The sequence below is a fragment of the Cydia pomonella genome, chromosome 9 (assembly GCF_033807575.1).
Source record: "Cydia pomonella isolate Wapato2018A chromosome 9, ilCydPomo1, whole genome shotgun sequence".
Taxonomy (NCBI): domain Eukaryota; kingdom Metazoa; phylum Arthropoda; class Insecta; order Lepidoptera; family Tortricidae; genus Cydia; species Cydia pomonella.
The window spans coordinates 10,534,199-10,546,555 of NC_084711.1; the positions used below are offsets into that span (position 1 = coordinate 10,534,199).

The 12,357-nt window shown below is 38.4% G+C and overlaps 1 protein-coding gene across 2 annotated transcripts in view; it reads right to left on the reverse strand.

Annotated features, from left to right (window-relative positions):
- Positions 1 to 11,563, reverse strand: part of LOC133521324 (integrin beta-PS) — a 36,869-nt gene extending 25,306 nt beyond the window's left edge. For both annotated transcript variants that reach the window (XM_061856227.1, XM_061856225.1), the window contains exon 1: positions 11,405 to 11,563. The gene's annotated coding sequence lies outside the window, so the exon portion shown is untranslated. The remainder of the gene's footprint in view (positions 1 to 11,404) is intronic.
- Between the last annotated feature and the right edge of the window lie 794 nt (positions 11,564 to 12,357).

Here is a 12,357-nt window from a genome sequence, read left to right on the forward strand (position 1 = left end):
ATCACTTTTTTTGAAGGATCATCAGAGACTACACAGTTGAGAGGCAAGGAAAAGTTTCGTGTAGATACTTTCATTCCCATTATTGACACGTTAATAACACATTTAAAAATACGTTCGGCAGCATACCAAGAAATCGGTAATCGATTTAGTTTTCTTTGTCAGTTGACAAAAATCGAATCTGGCGAGTTGACCAAAAAATGCAAAGAATTTGCAGAATTTTATCATGAAGATATTAATGCATATGAGTTCAAAACAGAATGTTTTCATTTAAGTCAATATTTAAAAAACACAGCAATGCAATCAGCGGATTTAAATATCTCTACCTTACATAAACTAATAAAGTCAGATAAATTAGAAGAAACTTTTCCCAACGTTGAAATTGCTGCAAGAATATTCCTTTGCCTAATGGTTACCAATTGCAGTGGAGAGCGGTCATTTTCGCGGCTTAAGAGAATAAAAAATGAATTGCGAACAACAATGTTACAAGAACGACTAACTAACTTGTCAATTATGTGCATAGAAAATGACATCCTTCAAAAAATGGACTTTGAGGGTATAATAGAAGATTTTGCTCAACAGAAATCGCGAAGGACACTATTATCGCAAGCGTACCATCAAAAAGAATAGTGCAGCAGCCTACTAATATTATTAATGACACATTATATTGTATATTTGATTACCAATAATAAATATTAAATCATAGTAGAAAAAAGTTAATATAATTAGTTTTCTTTACTTTCCAAAGGGGCCCCAAATTTATGTGTGCCCAGGGGCCCCAGCATAGTTAAAGACGGCCCTGCTTGCACTTCTTAAATGGGGCGGGAAGTATCTCACCGTGATGAAGCTGACCACCATTTGCGCGCCTGTCTGGCTCACAGGTACGTGCCGAAGCAATGGGGAGGTCAAGGTTATCTTCATACCGAAATCAGGTAAAAGCGACTACTCGGATCTCAAATCCTTTGGGCCCATCAGGCTGACCTCTTTGATGCTGAAAATATTAGGGAGGTTGTGCGACAGGTACCTGAGGGAGAGGGTGCTAATTAACGTGCCCTTGGATCCAAACCAACATGCCTGGCAAATCTACAAAATCGGCACTTCATGCAGTGGTAAGCAAAATAGAGGTGGCGATCAAAAACAGGTCCATGTGCTTAGGAACCTTCATAGATATAGAAGGGGCCTTCGACAGGACCAAGTTCAGCAGCATTACAGCGGCACTCGTAAGACATGGCGCGAATGCAGTTATGACAGAATGGATAAACAACATGTTGAGCCAACGAATCATCAAACTTGGGACAGGCGAAATACAGCAGGCATAGTGGCAAAAGGATGCCCCCAAGGAGGGGTCCTTTCGCCACTTCTATGGAACCTTGTGGTGAATGACCTGTACACCACACTAAATAACAGTCACTGTTAGTAACAGTGACTGTTATTTAGTAACAGTCTGTTACACAATCGGCTATGCTGACGACAGTGATTCAGCAGCAATCATTCAGGTACGGTATGCGATCTTACCCGCTCTGCGCTGGTGTGGTAACAATGAACTCTCAGTCAATCCCAACAAGACTGAGCTGGGTATGTTCACCAACAAACGCAATTTAGGAAACTTCCGCCTTCCCAAACTGTTCAAAACTGAATTCCAAAGCTACAGTTGTATTCTGGCAATGTCGTAGAATGGTGGGTAGAACCTGGGGGCTAACTCCAAAGTTAACTCTATGGCTTTAACAGGTAGTCATACGACCAATAATAAGCTACGGTGCGATAGTTTGGGTGGCCACCAAACTATCGCACCGTAGCTTATTATTGGTCGTGGTCGTGGCCCCAAACTATCCATAGTTGAAGCTAAACTGCAACGATTCCAGAGGTTGGCCTGTATGGCGACCACGGACTGCATGAGGACAACACCAACCACGGCCCTAGAAGCCTTGCTGGGCCTGCCGCCGCTGCACCTCTTTATACAACAGGAAGCGGCGGTACGTCTCAAAAAACCTAATCTTTGGAGACCACCTAGGATACCACACACCGAAATCCTCTACTAGGCGATAGGTAAGGAACCGCTTATAGAAGCGATGACTGACAGAATACCCAGGCAATTCGTCTTCACCAAGAAATACAAGCTACAGTTACACGAAGAACCTCGTGAAGGACTCAACCTAAGAGAGTTGAGAATCTTCACGTATGGATCGAAGACCAGGTCAGGCACTGGCGCTGGAGTATTCTCAGAGGACCTAAACACCACTAGGTACCCATAATACAGTCTTCCAGGCAGAATGTATGGGCATCATGATGTCTTGAACTACCCCATCCGCATATACTCTGATAGTCGGTCAGTACTACAAGCTCTGCATAGATAAAACTTATGCACTTCCCAGTCACTTGAAATAGCAATTCCGACTAACTCTGCATTTGAAATGCTGAAACTTGCTATGACTATAAATAATAAGAATGTTACTTTCTTGAATCGATAATAGTAAATGAAGAAAATGACAATAGCATACGCATTTTATATCCAAATCAAGTCATTTGTTAATTAACTACCCTCATTAATGTGTTTATCTATGTCATTATTAGTCCTACCTATAAATACGCTCATTAGTTAAATGGTCATTATTCAAAAGTTTGAAGGCACCGGCAGCTGGAAGCAATTAGGTAATTATTTTGGATAATTAAGGTATCATTTGTGCTATTTTTTGGTAAAAGGCTAGGTGTGGCTTGAAAGTAAAACCCAATTGAATAATAAAAATTGCTAAAATAAAGACCATGTTGTTTTAATCCAAGCCATACACAAACTAATAGACGAAATCACTGATATTATATTACATAAAAATACCTTATTATATGGCTTATCAAATAAAATAAAAATACTTTGTATACAGTCAAACCTGAGTAAGAGAGAACTGGGTAAGCGAGAAAACTCTATAAGTGAGAATAATTCTCAGGTCCCGGATTTTGACCCCCCAAAAACCTCTATAAGTGAGAAGCAAAAACCTGTATAAGCGACAGTCGTTTTTCTCGCCCTGACCTCTATAACGGAGAGCCTCTCTTGTCTGAACCTCTATAAGCGGCAGTTTAATACTGGCAATGTATGACTCATTCTTTATTTTTCAGGAACTGTGTATATTTTTGTTTTCTTTATAGTTCGAAGAATATAATAATCTATCCTAACTAATTTGTAATCAATAATACTTACAGAGGAAGGCTCGGTACAAAAAATGTCAAAACAAAAATAAACGTGTTGTCGTTAAATGATAAGCTCAGAATTGTTAATGCTTTTGAATCGGGCAAGATACGTAATGAAATACGAAGTGAATTTGGATTAGCAGAATCTACCTTTTATAAAATTATAAAATTCAAATATTCGATAGTCTCAGTTCTCCGAAGGAAAGGCTTTTAAAAGGCTTTGGAAACGCTCCACAAGTTTTTTGAATACTCAGCAGTTGTTGATAGGGCTATGTTTATTTAAATTTATGAATTGGAAAAATGTGCACTAAATATAAAATCAAAAACACAAAAAAAACGGATTTCTTTAAATAAAATTGTTAGATTATTTGATTTCATTGTAAACTAATTACTCTAATAAATTTTGCTTATCTCGTTTATAACAAAATATTTTGCATATTATTGAATAACCTCTGTAAGTGAGAGAGACTTTTCTTGTACCTCTATAAGCTAGAAACTCGGATTAGTGAGAAACCTCTATAAGCGAAAAAAAAATAACGGTCCCTTGAACTCTCTCTTAACCAGGTTTCACTGTATTACCTGAAAAATTGGTAAGTGTTCAGCATCATGTGTTTTATATTATTTACAAATAAATAATACACCAAAATTAAAATCCTTTCAGTATAGGGTTGTACAAGTATTCTACTGTTAGATTTAAGTCAAACATTAGAAAAGCTCCCAACAAGTTTGCTTTCAAAAAATCTGTGCGTGATTTATTTGCTGGCAGTTCAAAGATCAATTAAGTATCAGTCTCACGAATCGATTATGTATATATATCTATTTATTTATGTAATGTATGTATGTGTCTTTATGTATTTAAGTAGTTTATAATTAATGTATGTGTATTAGGACTCTAATTCTTTCAATAACAATTTATTTTAGTTTTAAACGCACCGCCTAGTCTTTTCTGCTTTGCCCTAAGGTCGACTGGTAGAGAATGCCTCGTGGCATTAAGTTCGCCTTTTGTAAGAAAGAAGATCTAATACACTAAACAGTTATAACTACATGTAACTTATACTAACATGCAATACACCCGCGTGCAAAAGTATTGCATCACTTTGCATTTTTTCAACTGCACCCAACCGGTTAATAATAAAAAATAATAATTCAGCCTATATACGTCCCACTGCTGGGCACAGGCCTCCTCTCATGTGCAAGAGGGCTCGGGCTATAGTCCCCACGCTAGCCCAATGCGGATTGGGGACTTCACATACACCTTTGAATTTCTTCGCAGATGTGTGCAGGTTTCCTCACGATGTTTTCCTTCACCGAAAAGCTAGTGGTAAATATTAAATGACATTTCGTACATAAGTTCCGAAAAACTCATTGGTACGAGCCAGGATTTAAACCCACGACCTCCGGATTGAAAGTCTGACGTCATATCCACTCGGCCACCACCGCTTCGTTTTAAACCGGTTATTTTCGATTAATTATTTTAATGGGATCATGTTCCTTGAAGTTTTAGCTTTACGAAAAGTTAAAAAACATGGAAAACGGCCCAGTATTTTTCAAATCTGCATTTTCCCGATTTATGAGCGGTTTCGCGTTATCACGCGCACGAGTTGCGCTACCCTTGACCCCTATAAAACGGGGGGTGGGGGAGGGGTTGTTATCAGTCACTTATCAAAAGTTGACCGGTATCAAAAGTTGAAAAATGGAAACCACTGAAGCTGAAGTCCGCCAAGTCGTCCAGCTCCTGCAAGAGGGGCGTAGCCAACGTTCAGTAGCTGCCACGCTGAATTTAAGTCAATCTACAGTTTGCAGAGTTTACCAGAGGTTCCAACGGACTGGATCCTTTACTTCAAGACCAAGAAGCGGCCGCAATAAGTGTACATCAGAGAGGGACGACCGCTTCATTGTCACAACATCTCTCCGAGATCGACACCTGACAAGCGTTGCCATCCAGCAGCGTCTGCGTGAGATACGAGGAGTGGCTGCCAGTGAGTGAACAATAAGAAGAAGACTCAAGAAAGCGAACTTGACACCCAGGAGGCCTGCAACGGGGCCCAGATTGCTGGCGCGACACCGTACAGCCCGAAGAGAGTTTGCAGAAAATCATATGGACTGGACCATTGAGCAATGGAACCCAGTTCTCTTCTCGGACGAGTGCAGAATATGTTTGAATGGATGTGACCGAAGAGGAAGAGTCTACAGAAGGTCAGAAGAACGGTTCGCCCAATGTTGCTTCTCCGAAAGGGTCGCCTATGGCGGTGGATCCGTGATGTTCTGGGGCGGTGTTTCCTACGACGCGCGAACAGAGCTGGTTTTCGTGCCTGGCGGGGGCCGTGGCGGTGGATTGACCGCTGCAAAATACATTACTGACATCCTGGAGGAACATGTTGTTCCTTATGCCGGTATTTTTGATGAGGGGTTCATCCTAATGCAGGATAATGCCCCGTGTCATACCGCTAGGGCCACCGCAGCCTACCTTCTCGAAGTGGGCATCGACACCATGGACTGGCCAGCGATGAGCCCGGACCTTAACCCCATTGAACACGTGTGGGACTACCTGAAAAGGAGGATTCGGAAGCGGAATCCTGCCCCGGCCAATGTTGAGGAGCTGAAGGGAGCCTTGCTGGAGGAGTGGGACGCTATTCCACAAGATTTCATTAGAAAATTAATAAGGTCTATGAAAAACCGCTTGATTTGTGTGAGGGGGGCTAGGGGTGGCAACACCAGGTATTAATTTAATAATAATAATTTATTTTGTATTAAATAAATGACTTTTATTCTTAACTTTCCTAAATTTACTTCTCGACCATTATGTCGCTACTTTCAGTTTCTGATTTTTTTCAGTCTTCAGATTTGAAATTTCATTAAATTTTTCAGAATCGGCTCTAGAATTACAAAGATATTGGGTGCAGTTGAAAAAATGCAAAGTGATGCAATACTTTTGCACGCGAGTGTAGTTACAGTGATGATGCTGTAATAGAGGCTACAAATGGACACCACTCAGCATATGCTCTAACATATATATGCTACAGCGCTGGTCTTCCGTGGAGCCCAGGGCAAGAAGATAGCTCAGAACAGTAAAGGCAGTGTCACACAGTGATTTAGCAAGTATTAATATAATAATAATAATAATTAAGCCATTTATTTCCAATAGATAACATTCCACGCTTCGATATATTAATTACATTATTATTATTTTGATTGTATAATTATATAGTTAGCAATATAAATAGCAGTAGCATAAGACATTAATTTATATATATATATATATTAGATGATAAATTAGTTTATATTAATTAGTAGTATTATAGTATCTAATTATTATCTATTGGGCTGTCCATTTACGGACATAGGCCTCCTCCCTCCTGTTCCACTCGTTCCTATCAGCGGCTACTCGGGTCCAGGTGATGCCCGCCTCGGCGACGATGTCGTCTCGCCAGCGTCGCCGCGGGCGGTACGCGTGCCGCGTGGCGCCGCGCGGGTACCAATGCAGGATTTTTTCGCTCCATCGTCCGTCACTAGTGCGAGCCGTGTGTCCAGCCCATCGCCATTTTAATCTGCAAGCCATTTCCGCTGCATCTATTATCTTAGTGCGACGGCGGATATCTGTACTGCGTACTCTATCTGTTAGCCTAAGATTTAGCATGCTTCTTTCGGCTGATCTTTGAAACACTTTAAGTTTTTGCACAAGTTCTTTAGTTAATGGCCAAGTTTGGCATCCATATAATAGGGTGGGCGTTACTACGGAGTCCATGACTTTTTTCTTTAATTTTATGTCTATTTTAGACTTAAATATGTGTTTGTACGACCAGTATGCCTGCCAGGCTTTTTTAATTCGTCTCTCGACTTCTTGAACCGGGTCGCGATCCTTGACAGTTATATTTTGACCGAGGTATAGGTATTCTTTAACGTATTCTATATTTTTAGATGCTATTGTCGTAGATTTAGTGTCGCCGTTGGTCATAATACATGTCTTTTCGGGATTCATTTCTAAACCACATTTTTTACTTTCATGTTGTAAAGTTTTCAACATGTATACGAGCTCGTCGTGGTCTTCTGTCATCAAAACTATATCGTCAGCGAAACGCAGGTGATGAAGCCGTTCGCCATTTACGGAAATACCATAGTTTTGCCAGTCTAGTCTTCGAAATATGTATTTTAATATATGTATGTATATGTATTTATATATCTTTTTTATTTATATTTGTATATGATAATTATATTGCTTAGTTTTGTGTTTATTCTGTGCTAGACTTCTTTTATTGCATCTGGAACACCTACTGTCATAACTGTTTTTTTTTTTTAATTCCGCTACCTAAAGGTTGTCTGGAAGAGATCGCTTTTTAGCGATAAGACCGCCTGTTGTTTACCTCTTCTTTATGTGTTGTATTATTTGTACTGTTTCTGTATTGAGGTGTGCAATAAAGTATATTTGTATTGTATTGTATTGTATGTATTCTAGGAGAGCCGTAAATAAGTTGGGCGAGATTGGGTCTCCTTGTCTCACGCCACGTTTAATATCAAAGTACTCTCCTTTCTTCTCCAACCTAATTAGCGACTTTCCCCTGCTGTATATTTCTGAAAGAATATTTATATATTTGCTGTCGACTCCCTGTTCTTCGAGTGCGACCCATAGCTTTTCATGCGAAATAGTGTCAAAAGCTTTCTTGTAGTCCACGAAAGTATTAATATAAAGTAAGTATATGTGTCCAGTCCGCGGCCTCGTGGATTTACTTATTCATTTTAAAATAATAAAGCGCCTTATCCTTACATTAAGTCCATTTTTAGGGTTCCGTAGCCAAATGGCAAAAAACGGAACCCTTATAGATTCGTCATGTCCGTCTGTCTGTCCGATTATGTCACCGCCACTTTTCTCCGAAACTATAAGAGCTATACTGTTCAAACTTGGTAAGTAGATGTATTCTATGAACCGCATTTGGATTTTTACACAAACATAGAAAAAAAACAATAAATTTTGGGGGTTCCCCATACTTAGAACTGAAACTCGAAAAATCTTTTTTCATCAAACCCATACGTGTGGGGTATCTATGGATAGGTCTTTAAAAATGATATTGAGGTTTCTAATATCATTTTTTTTCTAAACTGAATAGTTTGCGCGAGAGACACTTCCAAAGTGGTAAAATGTGTCCACCCCCCCCCGTAACTTCTAAAATAACAGAATGAAAAATCTAAAAAAAATATATGATATACATTGCCATGCAAACTTCCACCGAAAATTGGTTTGAACGAGATCTAGTAAGTAGTTTTTTTTTAATACGTCATAAATGGTACGGAACCCTTCATGGGAGAGTCCGACTCGCACTTGGCCGCTTTTTTTCCTTTGTGCAATAAAGATTTACGTAAATAAATATACTTCGGTATTCGGTACGCTTAAGATTTTTTTTTATATCAACCTCTGATAGGAGAAATGTAAAAAACAAGGTTTGGGTAGTAATACGCAAGCTAATGTCTCGAAAAGTTAATGTTAAGGATATATTACTGTGTGACTGGTGGTCAGTTAATTAAGAACAAGAAACCGGTGTTTACTGTATAGTGGGCGAATTACGTCATAATCAGATACCGATGATTCAAAGCCATCGTAGGCATTCTTTCGGTTACACAATCCACCGAAGCGGCCATAGTAATATGCAAATTTCAGCTTTGGCACGCTATGAGTTGCTTAAATGCTTTGCAAACGATCTACTGGGGGCTTGTTTACGTATTTTATTCTTTGGGCAGCTGTCTGCTGTTTCATCGACAGAACTGGAGTAGAACCCGAACTATATAAATGTACTGTAACTTTAAGGATATTACTATCAGTGCATCTCACCTGTATTAGGTTCTTATATGTTAGTGTAAGCAAGATACACTGAATATCAAATTAAGACAAGATTTTTTAATTACGAATGGCGACCCTCGAGACTAGGCCGATAAACATTCGATCTGAGGCATTTTTTTTATTATTAGTGTGGTACAGTTACGTCTGAAAACATCGATACAATCCAAGTGCCAAGAATGACACGACCTTATGGCCCATATATTAGGGTGGTGTGTACATATTTTTGGCACTTTGTCCATATCGATATTTTCAGACGTGACGTGACCTTACTAAAAGTAGAGGTGGGCAAAAGCATTATTATCGAATAGCGGTCTTCTATTCTATTCTAAGTAGTAAAAGTGATTTTCTGCCAGTGGCTGGCCGTAATCGCAACTTTACAGCCTGAGCTGTTGTTAATAGGTATTTTATTCAACTACTAGGTACTTAGCAATCACAGGACTTAACGGACATAACAGGCCCAAGGAACAAGTTGCCGATAATCCCCGTAAGACCTTCGACTGAGCCTTCAACCAGTTACCATATATCGACAATAACGGTTAAGGGGTGCAACCGGGACGAGGTCAATGACCGTTACCCGTGCGGACGCTGCGACTTTATTACGATTTTATACCGAATTTGAGCATAAAATTAAGTTCCGTAACCGGTGAACGGGTTTTAAAATATAAAAGATAATTACCTACTAGGTTAAATTGTGGTGTGCATTGGATAGGACCAAATATCGGGAAAGAGGAACCTTTACCTAACAGTGGGTGTGCCAAGAAAAAGGTTAAGGAGTCCATTTACTTGGCAAAATTAAAAAAAGATCCTGAGTTCAAAGTTCAAGCCTCCCTTGCATGTGATGGAGGAGCAAATAAAATGCTCTACAAAAAAAAATACAAAAAGAGGGTGTAAAATTATGTGCCTACCTTGTAAGATATAGTTTGGCCCAGGACTGTCTCATTTCAAACATAGACAGTGAGAATCATACTGTCTTGGTCTTACGCTAGTACTAGCAACCAAAAGTCGCAAATTTTTTGATCATTGTATAAGGAGCGAAAAACAAATTACATACCAATTTTTAAAAGCTTCTAACTCTTATAATAATTGAAAATTCGGAACAAATCAAACGTAGTCGCGTAGCTGTGGTTGCTATATAACAAATTGTGTCAAAATATTTTCAGTAACGTTAATATCCAGATAGGAAAATGAGGACTGTTTGTATGAAAAGGCGATTTCACATGGAGCCTCCACTTTCGTCTTAACCTTTGGTATGCATAAAAGCAGATCTGCTCCATATATATTGCGTTTAGTCTCATTTTGTATTGGATTTAGAAAGAGCGCGCCAAGCGGGACGTTTTGGAAACTCAAAATCCTATACAAAATGAGACTTAACACAAACGCGTTTGTCACGTTATGATGTCGATCAAGTTTACACTAGGGGTACTGGAATGCCCTTTCACCAAATTCAAAAGACAGACTGAAGACCTTGCGTACCTCAATGAAAGGGCCAATCAGTATCTGTAGAGTGCAAAACCTTGATGTTTTGAGAGATTGACCTCTAGATTAATTATCCAGTAACTGTAATGCCATATGGCATTACAGAGATACATAAATTAATAATTACAAATAATGTTATTTTTATCATACACTATTTTTATTTGGCTCTTACTACATTACACTAATTCTGGGTAGAGTGCTTTATAGGTGAACAGGTTTCATTGTAACTTTGGCCTAGTGTGTGGCCAAGTATTCAGTATAAATATTAGGCCAAAAACACTATTCATGTTGTTATTGTCCTAAGGCAAGGCACCCTAGAGGTGCAAAAGGCCTTCACAAGCTTGCACCACACTTTCTTATCTTCAGCGACCCTTCTGGCTTCACTCCAGCTCAACCAACAGTTCAACTATATTAATGGCATCGCTTATTATTATGTTTTCACAGCCAACAAGAGCCGGTGATAAGCTAAAAACTTTTGGCAAAGTGTTTAAAGTATTTTTATTTGTGTCACATTATCTTTTAAATTGTTTTTATTTCATTAATAACATTTGTGTTAAAGACGAAAGTTTTATACAATTCTATTCATATCCTTAACTCTCTACAAAATGATGCAGATATCAGAAATGTATGCATTTAGAAATATAGGAAGAATATAAACAATTTATTTTGGCATTAATTGCTCAAATAAACAACAGCGGCTAAGTACTATAAGTATTTTTACGCAAAGGTAATTTGCTTTGTTATAAGTTAAACCAAATTACCCAGTAGACAATCTATTCATGATTTTACATTGTATAAACTTCATTCTTCTCCGCAATCTTTATATGGCTGTAAAGTTTACATAGGAGCTGACTAATCAGGTCGTCCGTGGGTTGGCCGTTGATCAGCTAATTTACTAAATCATAATTAATGTTAACTTACCAGTCTTATAATCGCGTGAACAAATTAACGCACAATAACATTTACACTACACAATCATAGCTCATTGATTATTTAAAAACAAAGTCAAATTAAAAGAAATTACTTCATCTTGTTGAGTCGAAAGTGTAAGTGTTGCTAGTTCACTGCATATAATTCCATCAAAATTAAAGAAAAATAATATCCATGATGTGAAACTAACTACTTTTTTTTTTATACTACGTCGGTGGCAAACAAGCATACGGCCTGCCTGATGGTAAGCAGTATCCGTAGCCTATGTACGCCTGCAACTCCAGAGGACTAAACTGACGTAGTGATTTAAAATGGTACTTCCGTTTCACTTCTGATTTTAAGTAGCAGTATTTTTTATAATGACGTGAAAGTATTAAATACATAATCAAGTTACATTCGATCTATGTATTTAAGTATTTATAAAATATTTATATATTATATATATCGTTGTCTAAGTACCCTCAACACAAGCCTTATTGAGCTTACTGTGGGACTTAGTCAATTTGTGTAATAATGTCCTATAATATTTATTTACTAAAAAAATAAAAATAATTATTATTACAAAAGTACAATTAATTTTCCTGAATTGGGGGGAATTAATTGATACCGGCAACCCCAATATTAGCAGCACGTTCGGATACACAGCATACAAAGTCATGAGTTGGGGCCCATATCGGGAAGTGTGGATGTAATTGGCACTTAAGCACTTATCTTGCCTTCAGCGCATCTTCAGCACCAATTACATCCACACTTCCCCATATCGGGCCCGGGGGCCTACCGTGAAAACCGAAATTCGCAAATAGGGTTGTTTCCATCTACAAATCTTAGGGCAGAATTGTATCCCAATAAATTCCTTTGGATTATAAGAACATGTTAAACTACTTTTAGGGGACCTGTAATGACCATATTTTTGTAAATATATAATTTAAAATATCTTTTGGCAC